A 15,621-nucleotide genomic window follows, 5' to 3' on the forward strand; every position below is an offset into this window, starting at 1 on the left:
TAGTTAGTGGTTATGAAATGTTGTTTGGCAAGCAGGAGTGAAATCAGGAGGGAGTCATGGGGATCATGTGTTGAGAGGAAAGGTACCCAGTGTGAGACCCTGTCTCAAAAGTCACAACATGGAGGGTGACAGGAAAAGCACCAGCATCAACTTTTTTTTTTTTTTTTTTTTTTGTGGTTTTTCGAGACAGGGTTTCTCTGTGTAGCCCTGGCTGTCCTGGAACTCACTCAATAGACTAGGCTGGCCTCGAACTCAGAAATCCGCCTGCCTCTGCCTCCCAAGTGCTGGGATTAAAGGCGTGTGCCACCACTGCCCAGCCCATCTGTCTCCTTTTTTAATCTTTATTTTTTATTTTTGATCAGGGTCTATGTAGCTCAGGATAGTCGAAGACTTATTATAGAAGGACCTTGAACTAACTCCTGATTCTCCTGACTCGGTACAGGAATTTGCTACCAACGACAGTTAGCTTATATTTTCTTTTGGGACATTTAGTGGGTTCTTCGAAGAAATTGACAAAAGGATCCTGAAATGAATATGTAAATTAAGGGACTGATAGCAGCCAAAATAATCTTGTTTTAAGAAAGAAAAGAAAGAAAGAAAGAAAGAAAGAAAGAAAGAGAAGGAAGGAAGAAAGGAAGAAAGAAAGAGAGAGAGAGAAAGGACAAGAAGGACACCCGAGTGAGAAAGATACCCACCTCTGCCCACAGTGGGAGCCGCTATGATCATCAAATGTGTGATATGATAGGAAAGATGGACAGATGGAAGCCAATTGGTTCGTTCACTGCTGAGAGGTGGAACTGGAGATCAAGTGGGGTAAGGAACAGGTAGATATGAGGAGCCTGTGTGACCACTTGAGGACGTGGTGACAGCCTGGCTCAGGCTGCTAACAAGGGACACGTCTGGGTCCATGGTTCCGCTACAGCCAAGGTCTGTGTCAATTTGCATGACCCAAGTTACCACCAAAGGCCATGCAGAAATCCACGGTCTGGGCTACCATATGAGACCATGTGGATGTCTGAGCACCATGCTGCCACTGGGGGGCATACTGATCTGAGTGGCCTGCACTTCTACCTGAGGTCATGGGGACATGCAGGCCCATGCTGCCTCCAGGGGCCATGTCTGGGCTAATGGTCCTATCAAAGCCAGGCTCTGTGTTGATGTCAGAGGTCCATGTGACCATCAAAGGCCATGCAAATGTCCCTGGTCTAGGCTGCCTCCTGAAGTCCTGATGATGTCCTAGCACTGTGCTGAGCTGGCCCCACCCCTCGACTGTGGTAGGAGAGCTGTCCTGCCCCTCACCAGCTGTAGCACTTGGGAGAGTACCCTCTCCCCCCCATCCCTCACCCCAAGTGACCTGGGCAGCACAGCAGAGCTGGCACGGTGGGGTGAGTTCAGGAAAGCCAGCCCTGAGGGCATGAGGGCAGGAAACCTAGGGGGCTGACCAACTCAGCTTCCACCCAGGCCTGGAAACAGGGCTGTAAGCTGGATCACTCCAATATCTGTCCCATCTGTGAACTGCTGGAGCACATGAAGGGGCTGCTCCTGCAGATTCAAAGCTGCAATGAACCTTTGCAAGCAAAGCAGTTTGGGCAGAAGGGTATACTGTGTGACACTGTGACACACTGCAGCTTCTATAGTGAAGATATCTTTTGTTTGTTTCTTGGGGTTTTTTTTGTTTTATTTATTTTGTTTGTTTGTTTGTTTTCTTATGGAGGGAAGGTTGCAAGGGCAGAGGGCAGATATGAAGGGAAGGGAAGCTGAGTGGAATTAGGACCCATTATGTGACATTCACAAAGGATCAATTAAAAGTTAAAAACAAGGAGGAAGAGAAAGAAAATCAGAACCCCATACTTGAGAGAGAGACAGACATACACACAGAGAGAGAGACAGACAGACAGACAGAGACATACACACAGACACACAGAGAGAGACACACACAGACACACACGCACACACACAGAGAGAGACAGAGAGAGAAAGAGAGAGAGAAAAACACACACACAGAGAGACAGAGACACACACAGACACAGAGAGAGAGAGAGAGCACAAACACAGAGATACACACACACACACACACACACACAGGGTGGGGGGGCAGGAAGATGACTCCACAGGTAAAGGTCCTTGCTGTGTAGCCTGAAGACCTGAATTCAAACTCTAGAACCATATAAAGGTGGAAAGAGAAACCTAACTCCACAAAGTTGTCATGTGACCTCCACAAACACACTTGGCATGCCCCCAACACACACATACCCTACAAAATCAAATAAAATATCTCCAGATCATACATCTGATGAATCTAGTATCATATAACTGAATAACAATACAGCAAATATGCAGTGTTTCAAAACGAATTCAGGATCTAAATACACATTCCCTAAGAACAGATAAACAAAAATCACACCATCTTATCTTGTGCGGAAGCCAGGGTGAGTGTGTGCCCCCTGCCCCAGCCACCATCACAACAGGCAAGTGACAAAGCAGGCTGTAAGCTGGATCCATTTAGACTCACCTTTCCTCCAGCCAATGGCCCCATCAGAGCAGCTCCAATTCCAGATTTTCCTGGTTCTGCTGTGGGGAAGGGATGCTGACTCCTTCCTCAGACACACTGTTGCTACCTGCTGTCAATATCTTGCTGTCTGTCAGTGTCCTACTGTCTGTCCACGTCCATTTAGTCCACCACTCTCACCCAAAGGGATCCCAGGGAGCAGTGAAGGCCTCAGACTTCTGGAAGGGGATGACCCCAAGTGCAGGCCCTTGTTAGAGGCCAGTAGTTAAATTCCTAGTCCCCAGGAGATATTCTCAGATGAGACACCATACAGATTGAATCTGGGAGACCAGCCTCCATCTCTCTTGCTATCTTGTGCCCTGAGTTTGTGCAGAACTCTGCCTTCTCATGGGGGTGAGCCTGGTGAGCACCTCCCACCCAGCTGCTGAAGTGCCTGAGAACCTCTGTCAGGGCCACCAGAGTTCATTTCTTCATCAAGCAGAGAAGAAATGAGGTGACCTCACTTAGTGGCCTGAGGGTACACTTTCAGGTCCAGGCAGGCTGACTGCTGTCTCTCTTCTGCCACTTGGGAGCCTCTTGTCCAGCCAGTCTCTTCTCTGGAAGCTCCAAGTCCATGGCCATCGTGTCCTGTGTCTGGAGACTTCTGTTCCTACTTGAAATGCTGAAATTCCATGATGCTCCTGTAGGGATCTTCAGAGACCTAGGATAGAAAGTGCTATTTTTTTTCACCGAGCTGCACTTCAAGCACATCAGCTGGAGAGGATAAAGGAACCACAAAAAGAAAATTAGAAAGAAATAATCAGATCTTAGCAATATCTAAATTGCTTCTAGTTTACAACTATGCTTTGTTGCTCCTGTGGAAAATGCAGGACTTCGTCTCCTGCAAACTGCTCAATGCTCTCACCACCAAGAACAAGTTCTTGGCACCAACAGAAGTTCTCAGGCATTCATCCACCCTTCTGGAGTGAATCCCATTTGACCTATACCAATCAGAGAATCCCTTTCCTCTTTGCCAGTGGTTGGCCCAACTGATTCTGATCAGTAGGATCTAAGGAGAATTATGCAGAAACGTTTGGACTCTTTCTCTCCTCTCTGGACTGCTATGTGGGCACTAGGTGGCAGCCATCTTGAAACCATACAGTGCCAAGGATCGGGAAAGACAGAGGATCAGCCTTTGTCTTTAAACAATACAACCAACCTCAGAAACACCCTTGCCAAAGCCAGCAATTCTTTTTTTAGCAGTACTCCAAATGTCCTGTAGAATGAGTGTATCTGTCTGTCATATTTCCCAGGACTGGCAATGTCTCAAGGATTCAGAGCTGAAATGTTCTGAGCCAGGGGAATCTTGGGTCTCACCTTATCCATCTGGACAGAATTTTATGGAAGAGATCAATGGTTGTGTTGGGGCTCAGGAGGTTAAGAGACATCAAAAGACACTTCCCAATCAGGGTCCTTCTCACCATGTCTTGTTTTTCTCCCTTCCGGAGAAGTAATAGGATTTCTGCAGAAATTCCTAACTAATCCCAAGTGATCTGCCAAGAGAGGAGCTTGGCAGCTCCCTATCTCTGACTCATACTGCATTAACCAGAGACCACTGTGCCCACATGGCGGTGAGACAGACTGATCATCAACACGCCGACTAGTCACACACACTCCTGTCCTCTGGTCCCACGGAAAATCACAAACTACTGTCTGTTCTGCAGACTGAACCAGCGTTAGCCCAAGCCACCATAACTTCTCCAAGTCCCTTTGGTTTCCCTGAAACTCACTTATGAGAGTGAACATCTGCTCAGTTCTCCTAAAAAGTTAGATACCTCCTAGCTGAGTGTGCTCACCTTTGATCCCAGCACTATGGGCAGGTCCTAAGTCTACACAGTGAGTTCCAGGACAGCCAGGGCTATGCAATGAGATTCTGAGTCAAAAACAACAACAAAGAGTCATGTATATTTTACATTCCTCCACCTCCCCATAAAGAAAGGTGTTAAGTCTCCCCGACCAATAGGCTTGGCAGAGTCATACTATATACAGCTGTTGGCCTCCAGTGAGTACAGGGAACAAGTCTGTGTCTTCCTCTACCCAAAAGCTACAATGGAAATTCATTCTACTACTTTCTGAGGGTAGACGGGCTTGTGGCCTGGCCCCCATAATAGGGACAGCTCTCTCTCACAGATAGGTCACTAGTCACCTTGTTGAATCTTCATTTCCTCAGTCCTGAAGTGAAAAGTGGAATATAGTCTCCTCTGACACCTCTGGATTGTCCATATAAACCTATGCATCGCAGAGTCAGGATTTGGTGCTAGCACGGCCTGTAAGGACACACATTGAGGGAATCTGGCAGCATTTACACACAGGAATTGTTTCCACCCCTTACCCCTTCCCTTCTCCCTCTTGCTCTGACCAGGCTTGGCTCTCTCCACCCCTGCTAGCTCCGTGCTTGCTCCGGGTCCCACTCCGGCCCAAAGTACACTGTAGCTGTCTTCAGACACCCATATGAGGGCATCAGATCTCATTACGGAGGATGGATGTGAGCCACCATGTGGTTGCTGGGATTTGAACTCATGATCTCCTGAAGAGCAGTCTGTGCTCTTAACCACTGAGCCATCTCACCAGCACAGGAATTGCTTTAATTTATTTTGTGGTACTGGGGATTGAACCTAGGAACTTGTATTTTCCAGGCAAGTGGTCCATCACTGAGCTATGTCTATCTCCCCAGCTTCCTTCCCTATGTCGTATTTTGAAATGGAATCTAAGTACAGGCGAATAACAACCTGCCTAACAGTGCTGGAGATCCAAACTCATGTTCTCACGCTTGCTGGGAACACTTTATCAACTTTTTTCTTTAAGCTCTAGGAAAATTACATTAGTGTTTAAGGAAAAACATAGTGCAGGTTCTGAGAAAATCCCGGCAGCTTGTTTATTTGGGGGTGGGGGTGGAAGTGAGCAGATAACTTGCTGGAGGTGGCTCTCTCCTTCCACTCTGTGTCCCAGGCATTGAACTTAGGTCACGGGTTCAGCAGGAGGGCCTTTGTCCGCTGATCTGTCTCCCAAAGTCGTCCCTTTTAAATTAGGGTAGAGTGCAAATAGAGACAGCTTATTAAGGAAGAAGCACTTCCAAGAACAGAGGTAGAGTAGTGAGCCTAGGAAGAAGCCTGCTACAGCCCACGTGCAGATATTTAGGAAACAAAAAAGATATAGTCTATGCATAGCCACAACACTTTGTTTTTTGATTTGTGCGTGTGTGAAGCAAGCATGTTCGTGTGTTTGTGTATGTTTGTGTATGCTTCTGTGTATGGCAATATATGTTCCTGTGTGTATGTGTGTGTTCCTGTGAGGTATATGTATGTGTATAAGGTATTCATGTGTGGTGGATGTGTTTGCGGTGGGTGTGTATATGTGAAATGTCCTCATGTGTGTAGGCATTCATATGTGGTAGATGTGTTCATGTATTATGTATTTGTGTGTGAACCAGTGAGTCTATTGATTTCCACCTTATTTTTTGAGACTGACAAGGCTGGATATCCAATGAGTCTCAGGGATCCTCCTGTCTCCCCAAGTTATATACCTAGTGAGCTATTTCCCCAGTCCCTAATAGTTAATATCTTTATGCTAATATCAGACACGTCAACATCTCAGTTTATCTTTCCTTGACGGCATCCAGGAATACCAGGTCTGCTCAACTTTGTTCAAACAATGTTTTTTGGTTTGGGTTTTGTTGTTGTTGTTGTTCTTAGGGGTTTATTATTGTTGTTGTTTTGTTTTGTTTGTTTACTGCTCCCACTGAGATAAGTAGAAATGTTAGGTTTTGCTTTAATTTTATATTACTTTTTAGGCAAATCAAGCTTTTCCTCATGGTTTACTAATACTTTGCATGTGATTCTGAGAACTACGCTTTGGGTCTCTGCCTCTTTGTAGGTCAGTCCGCAGTAGCGAGCAGGGTGGAGCCCACCACTGCCAGACACTTGCTTTCCTGTTCTCTGTTAACTTTTTGGTGTCTTCTGTCCTGCTGCTCTGTGGCTAAGCAGACCTCGAGCTCCACTTAGGCTTTGCATTCGGGTCTTAACTGACAGGAAGAACTGAACTTTCTTGTCTCCCCTCACACCAAAGGCACAGACACGATTTCCTGGGGGTGCTGCCAAGTCCCCCGGGTCAGATCGAAGCCCCCACACGCAGCCCAGCATCTCCCACCTCCGTTCTGAGTCAGTTATTTTTCTGCCGCCCCATAGTGATCCTGAACTCTGAAAACATGGCGTCTTTACAGTCAGCTCTGGCGCGCTGACAGTGTGTGGCTTCCTTTATTACTTTCATTTCCAGTCCCCCCCCCCACCCCCCACCCAGCTTCTTCATCCTGAACTTAGCCGATGTCAGGTTTGAAAGAACTGCTGACCCCTGCGGAACAGACACTCAGATGAGTGTTGTGTTGTGAAGCCTGGCAGACACTGTTTTCCCAAAATGAAGAAATGTGGCCATTCTAATTAATGATGCCTCTGAGATCTGGCTCTGGAGACTGAGGTCAGGAAAACCCATGGTGCCAGGGGCGGAAGCGCTGCAGGTGAGGGCCACAGAGCACCAGTCACCTCCCTGGGGCGCTCAGCGCTAAGCATTAGTCCTGAGGGGACAGGAATGGACACTGCAGAGAGGGCCTCACCTTGCGCCTGGGTACCCTTCTCTAGTCACCAGCCTCCCTCAGAGCCCCAGCAAACTGGGGTCAGGACGCGCATTCCAGAATAATGCTGTGATCAATGCAACTGTGTGGCCATGAGGCCAGAGGCCAGCCTCAGTTTCTCCAACTCGGCATCTTGTTTTTCTTCCCTTTTCTTCTCTGTGCTACACAGACTTTGGGGCCTAATGCAGGGAAAGCACAAGCTCAACGGCAGTTGAGCCATGCCCCAGTTGTTCATCTGAACCCGGGTTGGGTGTACAGTTTGTATGTTAAGTCACATAGCCATCACCAACACCCTGTTCTGGAAACCCCTTCCTCTTGCAAAACTGAAACTTCATCCCTGGCTGCCACCACTCTTGTGTTGTCTTCAGGGTTGACCCTGGCTGCCTCATGGGAGTGCAATCACACAGTATTGTCTCTTCCTGTCGGGCCCTTTTCATTTAGCATAATGATTCTCTCCGTGTAGCTTTGCCAAGGTCCATCATTTTGAAAGTGGGACACCATTCCGTTTCGTAGACAAATGTGCCACTGCCTGCCCTGCCCCATCACCTCCACCCTGTCCTCTGGCGAGGAACTTGGCTGTGTAAGAGAGGTTCACCAGGAAGACGATTTTTTATTTTTATTTTTTGCTTGAACACGGTCTCACTCCGTTGGTCAGGCTGACCTCAAGCTCCTGGCTCAAGAGATCCTTGCTACTGGAGCTTTCTCAGTACTTAGAACGGAGGCTTGGAGCAGCTTGTCACTTCAGGTTGACTTCTGTGGCAGGCTGAAAGGAGATGAGCACCAAGCTCCTTGCTACCTTCACCCTTGCCAACTAGCCAAGAGAAGGTTCTTCCCGTCCGCAGAGATCACGCTGCAGCTTGGCTCATCCTCGGGTATGTGCCGTGCCTCCAGAGCTTACCTGGGGATCCAGTCTGCCTAGTTTTCTGAGAGAAATCTCCATGTTTCCTTGGCACAGGCTAGATCTGCCTAAATCTCTACTCCCAAACCACCACTTCTGTCTGAACCCCAAATTCCCTGTGTGTGTGTGTGTGTGTGTGTGTGTGTGTGTGTGTGTTATTAGAGATTAAACCTGAGGTTTCTCAAATCCTAGGCAAATGCTCTGCCACTGATCTGCCTGCATTCCTCTTTTTATTTTGAGACAGTGTCACAGGCTGGCCTTGAACTCTCTGGTAGTCAGTCAAGCCTTCAACTTATCCTGCCTCAGCCTCCTCAGGCTGGCCTAACCTGATCTCCATGTTTCTACTACATCATCTGGGCATTCATACAGTCTCCAGGAGCCCCTGCCTGCAGCAGTCTTCCCTGGGTATCTTCCCCTCCATCCTCTTGTTCTGGCAGAAGCCAAAGGAGTAGCTGTCTCCTGCAGCCTGCATTATGGAGGTCAGGCAAGTGGTGATCCTCCTCTGTCCACTCAGCCAGAATGTTCTTCCTCCCTTTCCTCCTCCTTTTCCTTCTCTCCTCTCCTCCTCCTGATCAGTCCAGTCACTGTGAAGACAGACAGGCCCCATTACCACCACCCAGCTCCTGACACCCTGCTTGCTGCAGACCCCACTCTCCTTCCAGCCCTGCTCATGTTTCTTGCCTTCCACACCTGTCTTTCTCTCTCCAAATGCTCTGGCCACCATTCATTTGTTTGTTTTGTTTTTGTTTGTTTATTTTTTTTTTGAAAGTGAGTTTCTCTGTGTAAGCCCTGGTTGTCCTCAAACTCACTCTGTAGACCAGGCTGGCTTCAAACTCAGAGATCCACCTGCCTCTGCCCCCCCCCCCCCCCGAGTGCTGGGATTAAAGGCATGAGCCATCACACTTGGTCTCTGGCCACCATTCTTTGTGGCTTCAGTGTCATTCATAGAATTATGTTGCTTCCAGCTTCCCTCCACGACCTTTCCTCTTGCCCATGCTGGACAGAGGTACACCTGACTGCTGTGATTTCTTGTCCTTGTCAAGCCACATTGTTACCCACTTCTGAGATGGTCTCTGGCCTGGCACTTACTGTATAGCTCAGGTTGCCCTTGAACTCAGAGCAATGCTCCTGTCTCAGAGTCCCAGAGTGGGATGACAGGTACATACCACCACAGCTGCCTGATGAATGTAGTTTTTCATCCAAGTCTTTCTGCTCAAGAATCTTGTTCCTTCCTCCACACTGCTTCAGGGTCGTCCCTCAGAAGGGTAAATGGGCTCCTCCTCTTTCCAGTCTTCAAGAAGAAAGGGCAGGGAATGAACTTCCTTCCTGACCCCGCATCATTTTCTGTTCTGCATCATGCTCTTCAGAAGTTCTACTAAAAGTCCTCCCACTCAAGGGCCTCCCTGGCTCTCCCTCCAGATCACTCTCTTCTTCAAAGCCAGCCTCTGTCCCCACCCCACGATGATGCCATCTTATAAAGTCACCAGCAGCACACACACCTTGGAGCTCCCCTTGGTCCTCATCCCGGCATCTCACAGTGTCTGCCACAGTCCACCCAGGCTGTGTTTCTCCCTGTCTTCCCTGCACCCCAACTGTCTGCAGGCCTGGCAAGGAGGCTGCAGGGCTCCAGCATCTTACTACACCCCCTGGGGTGAAGACTCCACATTTCCCTGTCTGTCCAGCTTCTCCACCTGACTGAGAAAAGTCAAACTCTGTGGCTGAGTGTGACTTGTTCCTCCAAACCTCAAGAGGTGGTGGGAGAGGCCAACAGGAGGTATTGATATCTTTCTCTTGATGTTGATTTAATTCCTGAGGGATAGATCAGTTCTCCAGATGACGTTATCTGTACAGTGAATGAGCTGAGTATAGCACCTCCCCCTGTTTCCTCAGAATCAGAGCCCCCCCCACACTGTGTGTGTGTGTGTGTGTATGAGGGGGGGGATATATAGACCTACATCTTACCATCTCCTTGATCTCCCTGCCTCAGCTCTCAAGCGCTGGGATCACAGGTACCACCACCTCCACCAGGCCCTCAATCAATCAATCACACAGGATTCTCTTTGTGTGAGTCTACTTCCCCCATGGATTGGAACAGCATGTGGGCCTTTAGAACCATAAGCCAAAATAAAACTGCTTTCTTTAAAAACTACCCAGCCTCAGGTTATTCTGTTACACCGACAGAACACGGGATGAGCATCTCCTATCCAGCCCTTGATCTCCAGCCTCTTCTCCATTGCAGCAGTGTCCTAATTACCGTTCTACCGCTGTGAAGAGACTCCATGACCAAGGCAACTTATAAAAGGAAGCATCTAACTGGAGGCTTACTTACGGTTTCAGAGGGTGAGTCTGTTATCATGGTGGGGAGGGTGGCAATAGGCAGGCTGGCATGCTGGAGAAGTAACTGAGAGCTCATATCTATTCCATAAGGTCCAGGGGATGGGGAGGGGAAGAGGAGGAGGGAAGGAGGAGAGACAGAGAGACAGAGACAGACTGCAATGGGCATGGGCTTTTGAAACCTCAAAGCCCACCCCCAGTGACACACCTCCTCCAATAAGGCCACACCTAATCCTCCCCAACAGTTCCACTAATTGGGAACCAAGCATTCAAATACATGAGCCTCGGGGGGTGGGGGGGAGCAGTCTCATTCAAACCACCACCAGCAGTAATTAGCATTAAGGGCTCAGTGCACACTCATATGCAGGCTGGCCTCGAGTCCTATCTTCTCTCTACGCAGCCACCCCATCTGTCTTCCTTGCTGTCCCCCCACTTAAGCCCCCTCACCCTAACTACTGCCATCACCTACCCAGCTAAGTCACCATGCTTTATGCCTAGCCTGCGTTAACATCACACTCCATCCTTTGTGGGTTGCTGCTCTTCCATGGCTTCCAAAGGTACTATTTTAAAATGTGAATTGTATTATGCTTGGACTGTCCAAGCTTCCGCAGCTCCTGCCCGACTAACCCCTCCCAGTTCATTTTGTACAGCCACCTCACAAAGTCTGTAGCCCACCTTAGCTTCTTACTGCCCACGCCAATCCTAGCTCCTTCTGTGCAGGACCTTTGGATATCCTGTCTGCAGCTCATCCAGCTGTCCCTACATTGTCACATGGCTCCTCTCAGACCTGTTCAAATCATGTCACCAATTCAAAGAGGCCTAGCAGGTGTAGCCCCTTCCCTTGATGGCCATCCTTCCTCCCTTGACTCTGCTTTGGCTCCAGTGCCTACCTGCAGCCTGTAGATTCTTGTCTGCCTCTTCCATAAGCCTGAGCTCTCCCCAGTCTCATTCACTGTAACATTGCCCATGGTCAGGAGATCTGGCCAGCAAAGCCATATGGAATACCTATAGGCAAATCTTAGGGTTACTCATCAGTGCTGGGTTAAAGTACGGAGCAAATGACGCAAACATGGGGATCAAGCAGGTGGTGTACCTGGAACCCCAGCTAGTTGTGAGGCTGAGACAGGAGGATTGTTTGACTTCAGGTGTCTGAGAACAGCCTGGGCAGCACAGTATAACCTAGTCTCAAATCCAAACCAAACAACCAAACAAAAAAACCTGCAAATACTGGTTTATGGCTCACTCAGATTCCAGTGCAACAATCTATTTTACAGGATACAATTAGGCTGAGGAGGTGACTCCGTCACTAAAGTGCCTGCTGTGTAAGCAGGAGGACCTGAGTTCAGATCCCAGCACCCACATTAAAAAAGCTGGATATGGAGGCTCCTATTAGCCCAGCACCAGGGAGCTGGAGACAGCAGGATCCCAGGAGCCCTGCTGTCTGGCCAATCTGTGAGCTCAAGGTCCAGTGAAAGACCTCTAACCGCCTGCCTAGCAGGAGTGAGGGTATTCTACGTCTTGCTTTCTACACTTTGGTCATCAGGCTGTGAGATCAAGGCACTGGGGGGATTGGGATTTCTCCAGGAGTTTCATGCTGGGGGAAGAAAAAGACCAAAGCTTGAGGGCAGCCATGGGGATTTGTCTTCCAGAAGATCTGCATCTTGTTAGAACACCTTGCAGAACAGACTGGAGCCTAGACAATGAAGGAAGGGGCCATACTTTTGCCCAGGATTGCTTAGTGTTGCAAAACTCGAGCCCAGGATTTAAACCTAAACTTCACGTTGGACTTCCAGAGACGGACTGGGCGGGGCTGCTATTACAGCTTTCTGTCCATTTACCCAAGTTAGTCATGTTGAATAGCTCTTCCTTTTCTGCTTCTCACCATTGACTTGCGCTTCAATCTGCTTACGAAGGATGGGTGGCTGAGTCCGGCTTTGACTTAATAACTGCTAACAACCCTGTCTCAAAATTGTGAAGTGGCGAAGCCGAGGCTGAAGGCAGAAGATGCTCAGTGCTCACCTCTCATTTCCGCATACACTCCTATATTGGTGAGTTTAACTACCTGCTTCGTGCTCCTGGTGGGTTGCGCTCCCAGCCACCTGCCAGAGCCCTTTGGGTTCTCAAATGAAGGACACACACACACACACACACACACACACACACACACACGTAAGTTTAGGATGCTTTGACTAGCTAGCTCAAAGGATGAGCAGTTCTAATCCTTCCTGCTGCTAGCAAACACTGCCCTCCAGTACTTCTGATATTAACATCTTTTAAAATCTAGATTTCATCTTTGCTACCCCAAACACAACTGGGGAAGTGGCCTGTTTGGCCTCATTCCCTGATTCTCGCACGTTGGCGGGCCTTTAGTTCTGGTCTTCATTCTTCCCATCACGGCGATCACTTCCACTTCCTAGCCCACATAAATCTCCACGTCCTGCCTCAGTCTACCTGCCCAGTCATTGGCCATTGGCTCTTTATTGATCGATCAAAATCAATTTGGGACAAGGACCATCAGTGTTTGGACATATAGATTCCTGATTTTGGGGTCTAGATTAACTCAAAGCATTAGAACCAATCCCCAAAACACACACAGTCCAACACACACATGCATACCTTAAAACAAAAACAAAACAATGGACTGGAAACAATGGATGAAGCTGGAAAGAAGGCTCAGTGGTTAAGGGTACATGCTGCTCTTGCAGACGACCTGAGTTTAGTTCTCAGCACTGACATTGGATGGCTCACAATCTCCTGCAACTCTAGCTCCCAGGGCTCTCCGACATTCCTCTGGTTTCCACAGGCACCCATGCACGTGCACATAAAGTAAAAATAAAAATAAAATAATCTTTAAAATTAAAATTACTCATGGCCATAAGGATAGCTTAGGGGGTAAACACACTTACTATCGAGCTAAAAACCTGAGTTTGAGCTCTAGAACATGACACACATGCACATGCATGTGGCACATATGCATGCACACACATGCTAAAAAACTTAAATTACTTTAAAGAAAAAATAAGAAATGTCTGCCATCTCGTGCTTCACCCTCCCCTGAAGCTAAGTACATTTGACAAGGGGTCACAGCTACTAAGTCTTAAAGGTCTCAGTGCTGCTGTCAATGTGAGCTCTAGAAGAGACATATAAACCATGGCATAGATTGTAACAGTAACCATGAACAGAGTGATGAAACAAGAGACAGAAAACAATCAGGTGGAACAGTGACAGGGAACTCCATTGCTGAGTGGCTTTGCTGCTTTCCTTATTTCTTTTTGCTTTCTCTTGGGTCTTACTACCTAGACCTAACTGGCCTGGAACTCTGTATGTAGAGCAGGCTGGACTTGAACTCACAGATATTAGCCTGCCTCTGCCTCCATGCCCAGCCCTGGTCTTGTTTCTTCTCTTCTTACACAGGAAGTTACACCCAAGTGACTGAAACTCTGGTCCACACACTTGGGATGGGGAGGTGCATGGATACTTTGTGAGCAATCTAAGCCTCAAAGCCCAGCTACACAGTCACCTATATTCTCCAACTAGGGCACACCTCCTAATAGTGCCATTCCCTACAGCCAAACATTGAAACACATGAAATCTATGGGGGCCATTCCTATTCAAACTACCATACTATGGAAGCATGGGGACCTGAGTTTAAGTGCCCAGAACCCATGTAAAAACCAGACACTGTACAGTAAGCATCTGCAATCCCAACACTCCTAGGGTGAGATGAGAGGAAGAGACAGGAGGATCCCCAGAAGCTCACAGGCCAGCTAGTAACACAGCCACAAAACCAGTAAGAGAGACCCTGTCTGCAAATAAGGTGAGAGGCAAGGAGTGACACCAATGTTGTCCTCTGACCCCACTGACATCACAAATACATGTGCGTACACACACACACACACACACACACACACACACACACACACACACAAGGTGGGGGTTATAAAAATAACAGGGCTATAATAAAAAAAAGAGGATGTAATTAGGGCTGTAGTTCAGTGGTAGCACACTTGCTTGGCATACATGAGGCTCTGGGTTTTGTCCCCATTATCACACACCCACACAGACTCTCATTTATGGGCTGGGGACATGGTTCAGTTGAGAGAATGGTTATATCGCATATATAAAGTCCTGGCCTCAATCCCAGCACCACATAAGCCAAGTATGGTGGTTCATGCCAGTAAGCTCAGTACCTGGCATGATCACTGTGAGGCAGATCTCTGTGAGTTCAAGGCCAGCCTGGTCTATAGAGCACATTCCAGGACAGCCAGGGCTACACAAAGAACCACCATCTTGAAAAACTTAAAAACAAAACAAAACAAAACAAAAAAACTACTGTGGATAGAAATATAGTGGGTGAGTTTTTTAATCTCCCCCTTGAAACAATGTGGTCTTTTTGTAGCAGTAAGAGGAGTCACCTGGTCACCTGGCCTTTCCTGCTCGGTCCTTCTTGGGTCCTATTTGAATAAAGTACAAGAGGGCAGCTCACTCTATCTTGAAGTAGTAAATTTTATGACCCACTTGTCTTGCCCAAGAGTAGCCATTTGGGGTGAGGCCAGGAGCCAGCCAAAGTTAAGACTCCAATACAAATGGATCACAAGACACCGCAGGGGGCAGGATGTTTCTACTTGGCTTTCTATTCTGTAATGAAACATTCATCAAAACCAAGGTGAAGGAAGAGAGGGTTTATTCTGCTTATACTTCAACATCACAGTCTGTCACGGAGGGAAGTCTGGGCAGGAGCTGGGAGTGGAAACCTGGAGGCAGGAACTGAAGGGGAGGGTGCTGCTCACTGGCTTGCTCCCCATGGCTTGCTCAGCCCAGGCCGACCTGCCCTGGAGTGGCACCACCCACAGTGAGCTGCACCTTCCCACATTCCTTTTTAATCAAGAACACACATTCCCATAGCCAATCTGGTGGAGGTAATTCCTCAACTGAGGCTCCCTTTTCTGGGTCCGCTAGTCGGTGTCAAGTTGTGTCAGTCAATGAGTCAGCTAGAAGAGGAGATTTTTTTTTTTCCTTGTCTTTCTGGCCTGTCAGTGTTGGAGCTTTGGGCTGCTCTTCCGGAGGGGGCAAACGTTTCTCACATTGTTGAAGAGTAACTTTTAGATCTCCTTGTCTTATCTCAATGTGCTGGTAAATGACTGAACGGATGTGATAGGGTTATCTAGTTCTGCTGTGGTGATGAGATTTGCACTCTTACCTTTCGCTATGTCTTCT

At 48.0% G+C, this 15,621-nt stretch overlaps 1 long non-coding RNA gene across 1 annotated transcript; it reads right to left on the reverse strand.

Annotated features, from left to right (window-relative positions):
• Positions 1-7,863: 7,863 nt before the first annotated feature.
• Positions 7,864-14,678, reverse strand: LOC143442785 (uncharacterized). The gene is made up of 4 exons (XR_013111275.1): positions 11,295-14,678; positions 10,400-10,485; positions 9,237-9,361; positions 7,864-8,654 (listed from the first exon to the last, which is right to left on the reverse strand). It is a non-coding gene; the product is annotated as an uncharacterized LOC143442785 (long non-coding RNA).
• Positions 14,679-15,621: the final 943 nt, after the last annotated feature.

This window comes from Arvicanthis niloticus, chromosome 6 (genome assembly GCF_011762505.2).
Source record: "Arvicanthis niloticus isolate mArvNil1 chromosome 6, mArvNil1.pat.X, whole genome shotgun sequence".
Classification (NCBI taxonomy): Eukaryota; Metazoa; Chordata; class Mammalia; order Rodentia; family Muridae; genus Arvicanthis; species Arvicanthis niloticus.